Source organism: Oreochromis aureus, linkage group 2 (assembly GCF_013358895.1).
Source record: "Oreochromis aureus strain Israel breed Guangdong linkage group 2, ZZ_aureus, whole genome shotgun sequence".
NCBI classification, from domain to species: domain Eukaryota; kingdom Metazoa; phylum Chordata; class Actinopteri; order Cichliformes; family Cichlidae; genus Oreochromis; species Oreochromis aureus.
Window position 1 is genome coordinate 15,406,334 of NC_052943.1, and position 14,485 is coordinate 15,420,818.

Consider the following 14,485-nt stretch of genomic DNA (forward strand, 5'->3'; position numbering starts at 1 on the left):
CCATCTTAACACACTCTTTGGGATGCAGTTTCTTCCTCTCCAGCTGCACTTGCTGATAAAGCTGTGTAATTAGGTTTTCTACACACTGAAGCCCCTCACCTGTTATTCAGACTGGTGCCATGAGTGCTGTATATCAACACACGTCACTCGAGCATAGGAGGTGTTGATGTTCAGACCCGTTTTCTTAACAAACATGTCAAGCTTGTCTGTCATGTCTCAAATGTTTTCTAGCTGGTAGAAAAGATGATCGCAAAAACTCCAAGCTGCCTGAAAAAGATCCACTGATTGCCTTTTAGTTTATGTGCTGTGCTTTGGAGACCTGATCCAATCAATGGAGAGGAGAAAGGAGGATATAACCCTGTCTCACCTTAAACCTAACAAGGAAGACTGAGGCAGTTTTAAGACTTTTAAAGAATACTAAAATGATAGAGATAAAGTATAAAAAACAGCTCTAGAACAACAGCAGTGTTCGCATACTTTTGTGCAACAGCGAAATTATCTCTATTATTGAACTGCACTACTGAATAAACAGTTATTTTCTTCAGTGAACTGAGCATAACATGCATGGTAGCAACAATAAAAAGAGCAGTCTAAGACAGCATTCCTCTGCCAAGGCTAAAAAAACCTCCCCACATCCTCCATGTATAGAGTTCCTGGATCCAGAAGGATATATTTTTTGAGAACATTAAAATGTCTCCAAATTTTCCTTTCTCCAGACTGATATATATTTTTAGAAAATATGATGAGAAATGTCCAATTTACCTTCAGAATAGCAGAGAATCCTTCCTTGATCAGAATAAATATCCAGAATGACTTCAAAAGTTAATCACTTCTAACACTTAATTTATACTTCTGCAGTAAATCTATGAAGATCCTACGCCAGGGTCAACATTTATATCTGTGCAGGCTGCGTCAATAGCAACGGTTGTTTATATTTCTAGAGAGGAGCATGCCAGGTCACAGCGTAGGTTGCTTCAGAAAGATCTGTGGTTACAATGTACCTGAAACACTGATTTATTACAGAAGTATAAATTCACTGGTAGTTGGTGCAGTTCCCACGTGTGATAAAAAGTTTTAATGTGAATCCATCCCCAACTTTTTTCCAGATCACAGAATAAAAAACAATCATACAGCCACCTCGGTTTAGATCCAAGTTACAGTCAAAACATAATCATGAGCTGTGATTTACTGTATGCTCAGATATAGTCTGAAAGTAATTATGCACAGTTGCTACAGTAACAGTAAAGACTAGATTTTATTCGGAATAATGAGTAGATGCAATCAAATTACTCCCACCTCATCAGATAAGTTTTGCTTTTTTGTGTTTTTTCAGTTTGGCTCTGTTGATTAATGAGGGAGAAACTTGCTGATTTTGCACAAACATTTTTCCCGTCTACCCAACATCAGCCGTCGCTGTAGCGTCTGCACACAGTGCGAAAAAATGGATGTAACAGCCGCATTTTATCATCTTGCTAGAGGTTAAATTTGTCTAAACTGTCATTACAAGAACATGCACACACACTGAGCGTGTAACACGTTAGTTTATGATATGTAAAGAAGAAATTTAACACTGCCTGCAGATGAATGTTAGGCATGCAATGTGAATTAATGGCTGTCATTACCCCGTGGCTACGCATTTCAGTGACGTATTGTGTGTTTGCTTCGGTGGGTCTTAGGTTACTCTCCCACACAAAGAGGGGAATCGCAACCCACTGTTAAACAGATGTGCAGCTCTTTGATTTCTACCCAGCAGAGATTACTTACAAAGACTCTGAGCAACATCCTATATCAGACAATAAAAAAGCTATTCTGTACAACGGTTGTAGCCAGTTGTCAAGTAATATACTGTATAGTCAGTATGCAGCTTCACTAGATATCCAGAGCTCTCTCGTCTTATCCCTTCCCTCCTCCCCTTTCTTACAGAAATGCGTGAGGAAACAGTTCATTAAATCTCAAGCCGATTTTCAGTGTTTTCCTCACAAAGGAATTAGTTTGTTTAGCAGGTAGGTGCACTGGTTTTTCCGAATCTATTAGGTGTCTTTACACCATACGATGCTTTAACTGGAGCTCCTCGACTGACCACTTAAATGCTGTTGAAAAAGTAAGTCAATCACTACTGACTCCCATGTTACACCTACCACCTTTACAGCACAAATAAAATATTTACAACCTAGTACAAAAAAGTTTTTGGTCTCTATAGCTAATCTTGTTCCCTAATAACTTATACATTTAAAGGCCCCTTTAACACAGAGCTGGAGCCGACTCAGCTGTAAGACGTCTGTCTGTGAGGTGTCACCTCCACTGGTTTTAGTCACAGAACAGAACTTTTGTTTGCCGTGTTGACGCCTTATAAATAAGTAATTTTTATAAATATTTTTAATGGATTTACCTGACAAAGCGCATAGCTCGCTAGAGGTTTAAATGTACTGAAAGCCTTTGATACACTAATATGTTACATAGTGCTAGTCAGCAGGTATCTGTGTCTGTACAATACAGCCAGCCACTCTATGAATGCATCATGTTAGCCAGGCCAACATTAGATGGTAAGTCAGCACTCTCTTGTCCAAATATATCCATGAGCTAAAGGTGAAGCAAAGTTAATCTGACCTGTTCATTTCCTGCTAATCCAACTGCACCAAAATTGGCTCCATTTTATCAAAGAGCACCTAGAAGATCTAAAAGGACAAAAGTTATTCCCAACCACTTCCGACAGGCTCAACACAAAGCCCAGGAAAGGCCAAGATGGAAGTGGATCGTCAGTATCATACATCCCTCCAGGGAGGAAGAGTGCTAACCAACTCGATAACCTCTAGACAAAAAAAGCCTAAATTTGATGTCAGTTTTCACACACTTCACATCTTTAAATATATCTGAACTGAAATAAAACAATATTAAGGGTCTAACAAGGATCTTGGCCAACCAACACTGGTATTGTGCTCAAGCATGCTGAGCAAAATGGTGAATTTAAGTTAACGACTGCTGCTCAGAAAACCAGAATACCTAGAACTGTGTGTGTCCTTAAAACACTTGTCATGAAATCTTTACTCCTCTGTGCAGTATTTCATTTTTAGTACTGTATTTTGTATTTATTAGTTTGGTTTTCTTTGTTCTTTTGATACATTCTTTACAAAGTTTGTAGGGCAGTAAAAACAAGTGCAAAGTGCAGGGTTTTGTAGTTTGAGTAGCATTCATTTTGGGGGGGATTTAGTGACTTTTTTAAAAATGTTCAGTAATAAATATGATGAATTTATTTGTTGCTTGTTGATGTTACATTTTCAAATTGCTCAGACTCAGATTGGGACGGACGATTAGGTACTAAAAAAGTACCTGCTACTATTGCCTAATGGAAAAAAACCCTAAAAACTGCATTGAGTCAAGTCAAGTCGTGCCAGGCTGAGTAGAGGAAAAGGCTTAATAGTTTCTAAGTTAAGGCTTCCTGTCAATTTCCAATCAATAAATCATCAAGTTGACCTTGAAGACCTTTGTGGATGTAAATCAAATTTTAAAGAATCGCTTACATGACCCAACTTTAGACTCTTTTCAAAGTTTTATCAGAATTCATTTCAAACATTTTAAGCTACCGTGTTCACAGACAGAATGACACTCATGCAAACCCTAGTTAAAACATAACCTCCTTGGTTTAGGTAATTAGAGGACAGATTTTTGAACATCACATGTTTCGGGCTACAGCTCCATAGGGCTCCATTCATTCATGAGCACCCACGATGCAGCCGGTAGCTCAAACTGGAAGTTTTCCTAATAAGAAATCATTAAATATCAATTTTTCATATGCATCTACTGTGACATGAATAACACAAACAAAAAACTGAAATATTTGTTTTTATTGTTGTCGCTGAGCCAGGCATTGCTGTTGATGATTAACATAGTTTTATTGTAAAATCTTTATTTGTTAAGGAGCCAGTAACCACAGTGGTCAGTGGAATAAAAAAAAGGAAAACACTTCTCTATGAATGCAACTGGTTTGAAATACAAATGCTGTCTTTAGGAGAACAATATTTAATCAGTGCTGCATCTGAAACCGTCTCCAAAGTCGGAGACGGTTTCAGCCGGCTCCTCTTGCAAAGCGCCAATGTTCCTGCGGTTTTATCTCATTTTCCGCCCGAAAATACTGTAGCGCTTATCAGATCAATTAGAATATGATGCTAAGAAGCTACTTTCATCAAAATGTAAAAACACAATTCCGTCTGACCTAATTATAATACAAGAGCCTTTTCCCCTCCCCGCAGACGGCACCGATGCGCTTTTATGAAACATACCGCTTTACTTCTTTTATAAAGGCGCTGTCACACCGTATGATCTTTTTGCTAAAACAATAATAAAGTGACAGAACAACATAATGAAATGAAACGGCACAGACAGGTAGGATGGGAAACGGGGAGTAACACGGGAGAAGAAAAGCTAAATAAATTTTGCATGCGCCTTGCAAATTCAGCCTGCAAAGAGGCAGCGGGAGACTGTGTGTGTGTGTCTGCTCTCTCTCATAAGTGGGCGTTACACTGGCATAAGTCTTAAGAGAACTTGACTGAGTGCCATCCGGTGACACCCGCTTTTCTTTTTGTCTACCGTTCCAGCTTTTTTTCCTGCTTATTGCCATCACCCTCCTCTTTTTTTGGCTTTGTCTCTTGCCTCTATCCCCTCCCCTTTTCTCCTCCTGTGGCCTCACACCATTCTTACCTGGGAGGCCACGAGTCGCTGCGTCTGCTTTTCATACTTAACAGCCACCCATTCGTCCATCTTTTTACCTCCCCTCCCCTTTCGCTCCCTCTTCTCATACCTCCATCTGTCCCTCGCCTTTCTTTATCTGCCTTTAAAGCAGGAGGCAGGAAAAAGGCTAGCGGGTCCTTTGTGTGCCCGGCCTCAGTTTGTGCTCAGCCAAGCAGACACAGCTCTTAAATCCAGGCTTGGGTTTTTGGCACAATAGGAAGGCTCAGGTCTTGTAAAAGGCCCTATGGTTCTCCCTGTCTCTTTCCACCTTTCCCTGAAAAAGACAGAGGGGCGGTTATTCTAAACAGGAGGACGAGAGTGTACGGAAAAGGGGGGAACAAGATGCAGATGCTTAAAGGAGCGGACATAATTCTCTTCATCAAAGTGCAGCAGCAAAGATGTTTTTTACTCTTCTCACTCCCACTATCCAACTCCCCTTCCCCGAGCCAAGCAACACTGGAGCCTTATTTTTTCCCTTCCCTTATTCTCCTTCAAGGCGAATGAATTAACTGAATGAATTAACACCAAGGCGGCTGCTGCTGTGATCATCATCATCGCGTTCCTCCTCATCAGCAGCAGCAGTTTTGACGGAGCTTTTTAACACCTATAAGGATCGCACTGCTGACACTGAGGCAGGAAGAAGCAAAGATGTCGACAACCTTATCGGGAAAAGGAAAAAAGAGAGGCGAAAAAAACCCCTCATCAACTAGCAAGGTATCACAGTCAGGCTGCTACAGTCTTTAGCCCAGAGCCTTGTCAAGTCTCTTGGCACTACTAAAGAAACCTTACTGCTGATGATGATAGGAACAGTGGAGGAGGAGGTGAGATGAGGAGGAGAAAGCAAAGGCGGAGGGAGGACAAAAAGAAGAACCAAATTTAGGAGTGAGGAAAAGGGGGGAAAAGAGGAAGGGTGAAAAGGTATAAAGGTGAGAAAGAAGATGAGAAGAGCGCAGGGAAACAAGGTGTTTAAGTTGTTGATCACGACGGGGGAGAAGCACCGCATCTTCAAAGAAAGAGAAACAGACAGGGCAACATTTGAAGCAAGAAGATGGAGGTCTGAGAGGAGAAGAAGAGGGGGAGTCCGGGAGAGCTGCAGTGAGGATTTTAATTAGCGGTAATTGGCCACCGAGGGAACAGAAATTGGGAGACGGGAGGCAGGGAGAGAAGAGAGGGGTGCATAACAGCCAGTTTTTGACAGAGTGATATCTCTCTTGCTTTATGCCTCTCTATTTCCTTCAGTCCTTTTTCTGTCTGATCTTTTCCAGATCCATCTCGCTCTCCCTCCATCTTTTTCCACCTCCAACTGTGCGATTCCCACTTTCCCCAAACAGTATCTTTTACTTTCAGCCAATTTCCCCCAAAACACAAGACAATATACTGTGCTGTATTTGGCACACGAGACACCAGAAAGTAATATCTGCAAGTAATACTGAAAAGTTTACCACGGTTTACTGAGGTGCAGGATACATTAAAAGTGTTATTGGGGGGAGGGGCTGGGGTCTAGATAAAAATAAAGATGTGATAAATATGTGTAGGATCTACATTTAAAATGAGCCATTCTGTGATTAACTGGGTGCAAATTGAGGCTCATATTTACAAATGTATGTTACAAGTTGCAACAAGTTTCACAACTCGACCCTTAAAAATCTAAAGGTCTAGCAGATTTCAGTTTGGCAACTAACTCCTTTGAGGTTGTCTCCTTATGAAGTCCTGGACCAATTTAAGCTCTCCCATTCTGGCCGTTTCCAATTGTGCATTTGCAGTGCACACTCCAGCACATGAAAACAGCAACTCTTGAACTTTCATTTTGGTGTGGAGAACCAAGCCACAGCGAGCTACACTGCCTTCAGGTTTGAACACTGTCTGTCTTGTAGCTAGAAAAGCATATAGTTTCACCCGTAATGATTCTGCACATGAAGATAGGTTAAATTGATGAGTGGTTGCTGGAGACTGCTGGCTGTCACCTGTTTAAATCAGGTGCATCTACCTCCTTGTGATTGCTTTGGTTGCTAGCAGATTACCAAATTGCCCATGTTTGCATGGAAGATGGTGACTTGTCTGCAAATACTTGCCAGCTTGAGATATACTGGAAAAAATTGCCTTTAAAGTAAAAGTCACGCATTTCAAAAAGGTGCAACTTTTAGTTTCAGGGAAACGCTCTACATTTCTAGTTAAAGTCGCACTTTTCTTAGTTTTACTTCCACTTCGTGGGTAGTTGGCAAACATCTGCAAACTACAGGTGACTGAAACCATCTGCTAGTGCTGGTACTGGAGGTTACTGACAACAGCCAGCAGACTCCAGTAAACTATGGCGTTATTTTTGTGCCACTATTCTGAGCGCACGTAAAAAAAATTTGAGCGCACATAAAAAAAAGTTTGCAGGTGCAAGTGTTGCATTTTGAGGAAAAATTTATTTCGAGCAAAGAAAAGCTAAATTTGAGTGAACAAAACTCATTGCTGCGTGCAAAAAATGTATTTCAGTGTTTGCTATTATCCATACACACACACACAATAGCAGCCCCTCTTGCTCAGTTTTTGCATTTGCGCTTGCTATCAACGTGTTGCTCGCGCTCTCAACATTTCTGCCCGTGCGCGCTCAACTCTTTCTGTACACCGTTATATTTGTGCCACAAAACCAGCCAATCACAGACTTGGATGAAAAAAAATCTGATTGGCTGTTTTCGCCTCCAATCAGCTCGAAATAACGAAATGCAATATCCCAGAATCCATTTCGTCCAAAACTCAAACGAGGCAGTGGCGGAGGAACACAGAGTGGCGGAGTTTGAAATATTGCTCTTTCTGGGTCACAAAATAAACTTTTAAGATATTTTCATGCGAGAATGGTGCCGTGTAAACTTCAAATATCTGCTCGATTTATCAAGACATCACATATTTGCAGAAGTGCTCTAATGTTTTCGGAGATGCCCGTTACCCACCAGCTGACCGCATAGCTGGACTGGCCATTGGGCATACCGGCATTTGCCCAGTGGACCGATTGGTCATGATCAACTCTGGGCTGGACCAATTACATTTTCCGTATTGAGGGGAAAAGGAACGCTATTCGTCCAGTGTTGCCAACTCCTCAGTAAGGAAAATCGCTATTGGCTGTCCTAAAAGTCGCTAGAAGTCGCTAAATGACGTCATCACCTAATTTGTGATTTTTTTTTTATGTTTGTTTGTTTTGTGACGGTATAAACAATGAAAGGTGGTGGATTAGCCAATTGGTCATGATCAACTCTGGGCTGGACCAATTACAATACATCCGTGATTGAGGGTAAAAGGAACGCTATTCGTCCTGTTGTTGAGAGTAAAAGCTTCAGCTACAATGAAAAAAAGACACAAAGCTGGAGTTATTCTGTCTTTACGCTGTCAGCTGCCTGTTCTTCTCTCATTCTCTCCCCTACCTCTCCTGTTGCTACTTCAGTTATGAAACTGATCAATGATCAGCTGACCTTCTCTCTTGTTTGTTTATCGCCCACTTTGCGCCGGAAAGAGGAAACCAGCTGATGACGCGCTAAACAACGGCAGCACGTTTAAGCTTGATCAGCTGTTGTTAGAATTAATTTAATATTACTTTCAGAAAATATCTGAAAAGTTTATTTTGTGACCCAGAAAGAGTAATATTTCAAACTCCGCCACTCTGTGTTCCTCCGCCACTGCCTCGTTTGAGTTTTGGACGAAATGGATTCTGGGATATTGCATTTCATCATTTCGAGCTGATTGGAGACGAAAACAGCCAATCAGATTTTTTTGCATCCAAGTCTGTGATTGGCTGGTTTTGTGGCACAAATGTAACGGTGTACAGAAAGAGTTGAGCGCGCACGAGCAGAAATGTTGAGAGCGCGAGCAACACGTTGCGAGCAAGCGCAAATGCAAAAACTGAGCGAGAGGGGCTGCTACTGTGTGTGTGTATGGATAATAGCAAACACTGAAATACATTTTTTGCACGCAGCAATGAATTTTGTTCACTCAAATTTAGCTTTTCTTCGCTCGAAATAAATTTCTCCTCAAAATGCAACACTTGCACCTGCAAACTTTTTTTTACGTGCGCTCAGAATAGTGGCACAAAAATAACACCATAGTAAGCATTCACCCACTGTCAGAGAAGACACATTTTTCCCCAGTGATCAGTAGTCTCTAAGCCTGTGCACCTGAGGCCTTACATTGGTACTAGCTCTAGTCTGCTGGACCCCAAACAGCTGCTAAACAGTTACAGTTCAACAGGTAGTAAACAGTTTATTCTTTCCATAATAAACAAGATAGTTTTAGCCTTAATTGTAAATTCAGGTCATCTCATCTTGAAATAATCTTGATGCTCTGGACCTACTGGAATGAAAATAAGAAATACAGTTTTACATTTTTTGCTTGTTTTCTGAAATAATTATTTATTGGACATTTACACTTCTTCAACTGATCTCAAAGGAAAACAGGACTGTCAGGTATTAGCTGTGATAGCATGGCACTTACCACTGAGATCTGGGAACACAGCAACACTGCTGAAAACAGATACGAGTGGGAAACAAACAGAAGCTGCCATTTTATCTAGAAGTACAACTCAAAGTGAGTTCAACTGAAAAATGTAAGAGGGCACTGCAGATAAGTATGCTGTGCTCAGACTGATGTTTACAGGTAGGTAAAAGGCGCTGATATTACTCTTCACCTGCACAGCTGTTTGCTTTCAGCCTGGGTCATTAAACTATTTGGTGATTTTCCACAGTCTGACATTTTTATATATTTTTCCCCTTTCAAATTTTATTACTCTGCTGCCCAGACTGCGTAACATTACATTCACAGAAAGCTGTTAGGCAGTAGAGCTGGCTGCTTGTTGTCTTTATTTGGAGTCTTGTTTTGTAATTTCATAATCATCCAGATCTTAACTCCAAATGTCAAAAATGTTTATTTTATTAATCTGCAAGCAATTTGGGAGGTTTAAGAGTGGTTCTGCAAAAACCCTCCACTTTACCAGATAATCTGGGCTGAACATCGGTGTCTGTGAGTCTCGGAGCAGATTTCTCCTCCAAACGTTGACAGGAGTGAATCAGGGTTAAATGTGCCCCAAACCCCTGCTGTCTGAGCCTGGCGTAGCTCTCTTTATTGACATCACTAAAGCCAAGGGGTGCTTTTTCTAACGGTGAAGTGAATGCGGTTCCCAGTTGTGTTATCTTTTGACCCACCCTCCTGCACCTTCTGTCCCCAGTGCTGTATCTCTGTGTGTTTAGCAGTGGGAGTAGAGCTGGCTGGGGAACAAGTTAGCAGGGTTACAGCTGTGTTTATCGGTACACAGGTGAGCTCAGGGCCATGAGTCGTCCAGACAACACGCTGGCCCACGCTCCCTTGTCTGGCAACTGCAAAAAAAAAAAAAAAGAAGAAAAAAGAAAAAGAAAAAAAAGAGAGGAAAAAAACCCATTTGCACACACCTACACATGTGCAGAAGCATCTTACAGCATCTAACAGGCTCACAAGTGAGCAGCGCACACAAACAGGAGGCTCCTCTCCTAATCGAGTCCTAATTACAGTGGCTCATATGCCTCAAAGCTGACAGTTTCTGATTTAACTGCCTTTACATTTTGGCTGAGATTTGAGTCCGACCTGGGCCAGCTGTCATTTATCAGCTTCCCCGAATTGCACGCAACTGTTGCTAAACAGCAGCAGTAGTGTGGCGTGCACTCTAGGTGTTGCTAGGTTACGATACCAGGATGCTGATGGCTAAGTGGCTGCGGGATCATCGATGGACACTCTGCATAGAGGGCTGACAGCAGGTCTTCTGGACCATTTGGCAACTTGTGAGTCAGATGCTCTTGAAATCCCACATCTGGTGGCAAGCCCATACAAATCAAGATCAAAGTGCTGCCTTTGAGACTGAGCCCATCTCTCAACCTTTCCTCCTCTCTCCTGTCGAGTTTCATTTTCATTTCTCTCTCTTCAGCTGTTCCTCTGCCTTCACGCAGTCCTCTGCCTGCTTTGTCATCCCTCCTTTGCTTTCCCTCTGTTGTTGCTGTCTTGACTCTCTCTCCCTCCTGCTGAGAGGTAATCAAGCCCTGTTGTGAGTGTTTAAGCATTGGAGCAGACGCACGTTGAATTATTCTCAGGACTTAATATTTTGTCTGGGAGGGGAGAACCAGCCTCCTTACCACATGCTGGGTAATGGCCACGCACACATAAGTGCAACACCGAGAAGGTGTGTGTGTGGATGTGCACACACCCACACATGGTTAGTCAGTCAGTCAGTGAGTCAGAAAGTTGTCAGTCACACAGATCTCATGCTGACAGAGTTACAGGTACCAGACTGATAGGACCTGACAGGCAGACCCCACCGCATGCAAGGATATACTGCACTTGCACAGCGTATCCACCAGTACATGAGCGAACGCAGCCTGTGAAACAGGCTGTATGACTGAGTACAGGAGAGCAAAACAAATGCACACAATTGCACATAAATATGCACTCATAAAAAACCCAGTGACAAGCAGCCAAGCATCCGCTAACACGCACACAAAAATGACAGCTAACATCCTCAAAGTTAAACAAGTGAACCAACAAAGGAGAACAGACAATGTAAGAACTCATCTCCCCCTAATTCCCTTCAGTCTTCAGCTCCTCTCACATCTCTCCTCTCCTCTACGCCGCTTCATTTATTTCTTTCTCTCTCCAACTCTTTCCTTATCTATCTTTCCTACTCCTGCGCTCCATTCTGCCTTGAGCTCGCCTTTATCAGCGCTTCTTCTCCTTTTTTCCCCTCTCTTCTTTCCTTTTCTCTGCCACTGTGAACTTAAACTCTCAGTAGAACCAGAAGCTGATATCACACAGCCTCAGTGCTGCTTTAATCTCACTCAGAAAAAACACACCGACGCACACTCACACCTGGGTGGCCGTTATAATGCTCAAAGCTTGGCTACTGCATTATTTCCATACCTATTAGTGTCATGCTCCTTTTCCAGCTCCACACCCCCAGATGTCTTTCATTTCCCCCCCTACCTCAATCTAAATTGCCTCAAGTGATGTCATCACTATAAGACAGTTTATCAGATTTTCCTCAGCTCACTCCTGAGCCACAAACAGATTTATCCAACTTTCTCTCCATATTTAGCAGTAGTCCCCCAAAGCTGTGAACAGACTGTGATAAAAATCAGCGGAGTTCTCCTTTAAAATATCCCATTTAGAATAATTAAGGTATTACAGTTACCTCTCTTTGCCACACTTTTTTCCCTTTTAGTTTTTGTCACCTTTTGCATAAACCTTTAGCGCTATAGTCCCACGCAGAGCTGATATTAGCCAATTAGTTGCCAATCTGAGTTTCACTTGTGGTTTTTTGGTGTTTCAAGCAGCTGAGCTGATAAAGATACAAGACTGGTAGAGAGGTAGGACTCTAAAAAGACGAGGTGAGCCAACCAATCAATTATGTAACTACAAAACAACTAAATGAATGTTTGTCCATAGTGGCCGCTAAACCTCTCGGCATTTGTGCTTCAAGCGCAGCGTCTTAACGGAGAACAAAGCAGCCCAAAAACACTCAGATCTAAAGCTAGAAGAAGGTAAATATGTTTGGCTTTGAGGCAAAAAGCCCAATTATTAGCTGAGCAACGCTAACACACTAAACGTGCACTAAACCGAGAAATAATCCATCAAGCTTTTTGCCATTTTTAACATTCAAGGCTGTGATTTGATCAGGCAAGATTATTAGAGAGAGATTATTGGAGATCACCTGAATCGCCTGGGTTTTTCAGCGAGCCAATAACTCTATATCAAATTACCCTGCTCTGCCTCGCAGAAATGCAACCAGACAACAGAAAGATACGAGCTACAGCAACTGTGACTGGTCCTCTTGGTAATGATGCATTGTGTATGCATGTAAATTGATCTGTGCCAAGAAATTTTCTCTTGTGAAACAAAATGTAATATTTCATGTGTTTATTGTACAGTATGTGGTTATATCTAAATGCACGCAGCAGCCTGAAACGTGTAAAGTATAGTATATATCTCTCTATCTCTATATGTTTGAAGATGTGGTTGACCACCGATCAACAAACTTTTTCTATATTTTTTAAATGGTAAATGGCCTGTATTTATATAGCGCTTTACTAGTCCCTAAGGACCCCAAAGCGCTTTACATATCCAGTCATCCACCCATTCACACACACATTCACACACTGGTGATGGCAAGCTACGTTGTAGCCACAGCCACCCTGGGGCGCACTGACAGAGGCGAGGCTGCCGGACACTGGCGCCACCGGGCCCTCTGACCACCACCAGTAGGCAGCGGGTGAAGTGTCTTGCCCAAGGACACAACAACCGAGACTGTCCGAGCCGGGGATCGAACCGGCAACCTTCCGATTGCAAGGCGAACTCCCAACTCTTGAGCCACGATCGCCCCAAAGTCAAAATTTCCATAAAATGATCTTTAATTTAGCAAGATATGTCTATTTTCTTATTGTCTTCTCTGTTATGCTAATAATTTAATCTCAATAAGACCTCAGTAGACACATCAGCTGAAGGCCAGATGCGTCTCTCAGGTCCTGTGTCAGGACTTTGCTTTCTTAAGGACATGACTTTCAGATACTTTTCATCTGCTGTGGATATTTTATTTAGACCTGACACTTCTTCTTTTGTCCTCCACTTGTCCATTTTTCCTCATTTTTTAAGGACACATGCTGAGATATGCCACGTTTTCAGTTAATAGCTCTTGGGAATCACGTTGTTGGTGCAAAAACATTATTTTATGTCTGTCAAACTGTTTTATGGTCTGCATTATTCTTCAAATTCAACTAAAGAAAAGGGAACAAATTATGCTTTTTTTGACAGGTTGCTCGTAACAAAGTGCCTAAAGATACAATTTAAAATGGTCTGCCATATGTAGACAACACGTAAGATAGGTAATCCTTTTTTATGCTTGAATGGTTTATGGGTCAATTTGGCTAACCAAAAAGTGAAAATGAAAGTGAAAGAACTTCAGAAAGCCAAGAGAAACAGAGAAAGTCTGGCTCCTTGGAAGCAAAATATAAAGAAATGAGGGGTGGCTCAAGACTTTTGCACAGTACCGTACTTCAAGATATCCAAAAAACAGTAGTCTAAGACAGTTCAGGCTGTGTTGATGAATAAAGTTGTAAAAGCTATTGACTTTCAAGCTTGTTAGAAATTAGAAACTCAGATTTTTGCCTTATATGCTGCATTCCCATAAAGGTTTGCTTAAAATATAAAGAAATTAGGACTGGCTCCAAACTTGAATCCAGTATTTTTATAGCAAAAAATAACACTAATAAATATATTATAGTTAGAGGCTTATTTATGTCCCAATAATTGTGGTTTCCAGGGTTATTAAAATAAAATTAAATGACTAAAATAACATAAAGTGACTGTCAGCTTCTGTGATTTATGTAGATGCAGAGTTCTGATCTCCTACTTAATCAAATGTCTTGTAGATATGAAGAAAGCTGGAGGAAAACACCTAGAAAAGTGCCTCCTGTCATGTTGACCCTACAGTTTCATCACATTACACAAGCAGCAGTGGAGTGCCACTTAATAATTGAGTGCCATTTACTCTGCTATAAATGGAACGCAGTGAGTGATATTACTCTGGATACATCTGAGTTTGTGCTGCTGCTCGCGTTTGAGGTAAAGAGGGGAAACGGAGCTACTTTAAGGCCTCTCTGAGAGAAAAAAATGCATAAGTTATTTAAGCGAATTTGTTAAAAGAGGAAATTGTTGATATTAAGACAGCACCAATTCCTTATTAAAAGCCTTTTTTTTTCAAATTCATGAAACA

The 14,485-nt window shown here is 41.5% G+C and overlaps 1 protein-coding gene across 2 annotated transcripts in view; it reads right to left on the minus strand.

Annotated features, from left to right (window-relative positions):
• macrod1 (mono-ADP ribosylhydrolase 1) overlaps positions 1 to 14,485 on the minus strand; it is a 144,384-nt gene that overhangs the window by 35,619 nt on the left and 94,280 nt on the right. The window lies entirely within an intron of this gene.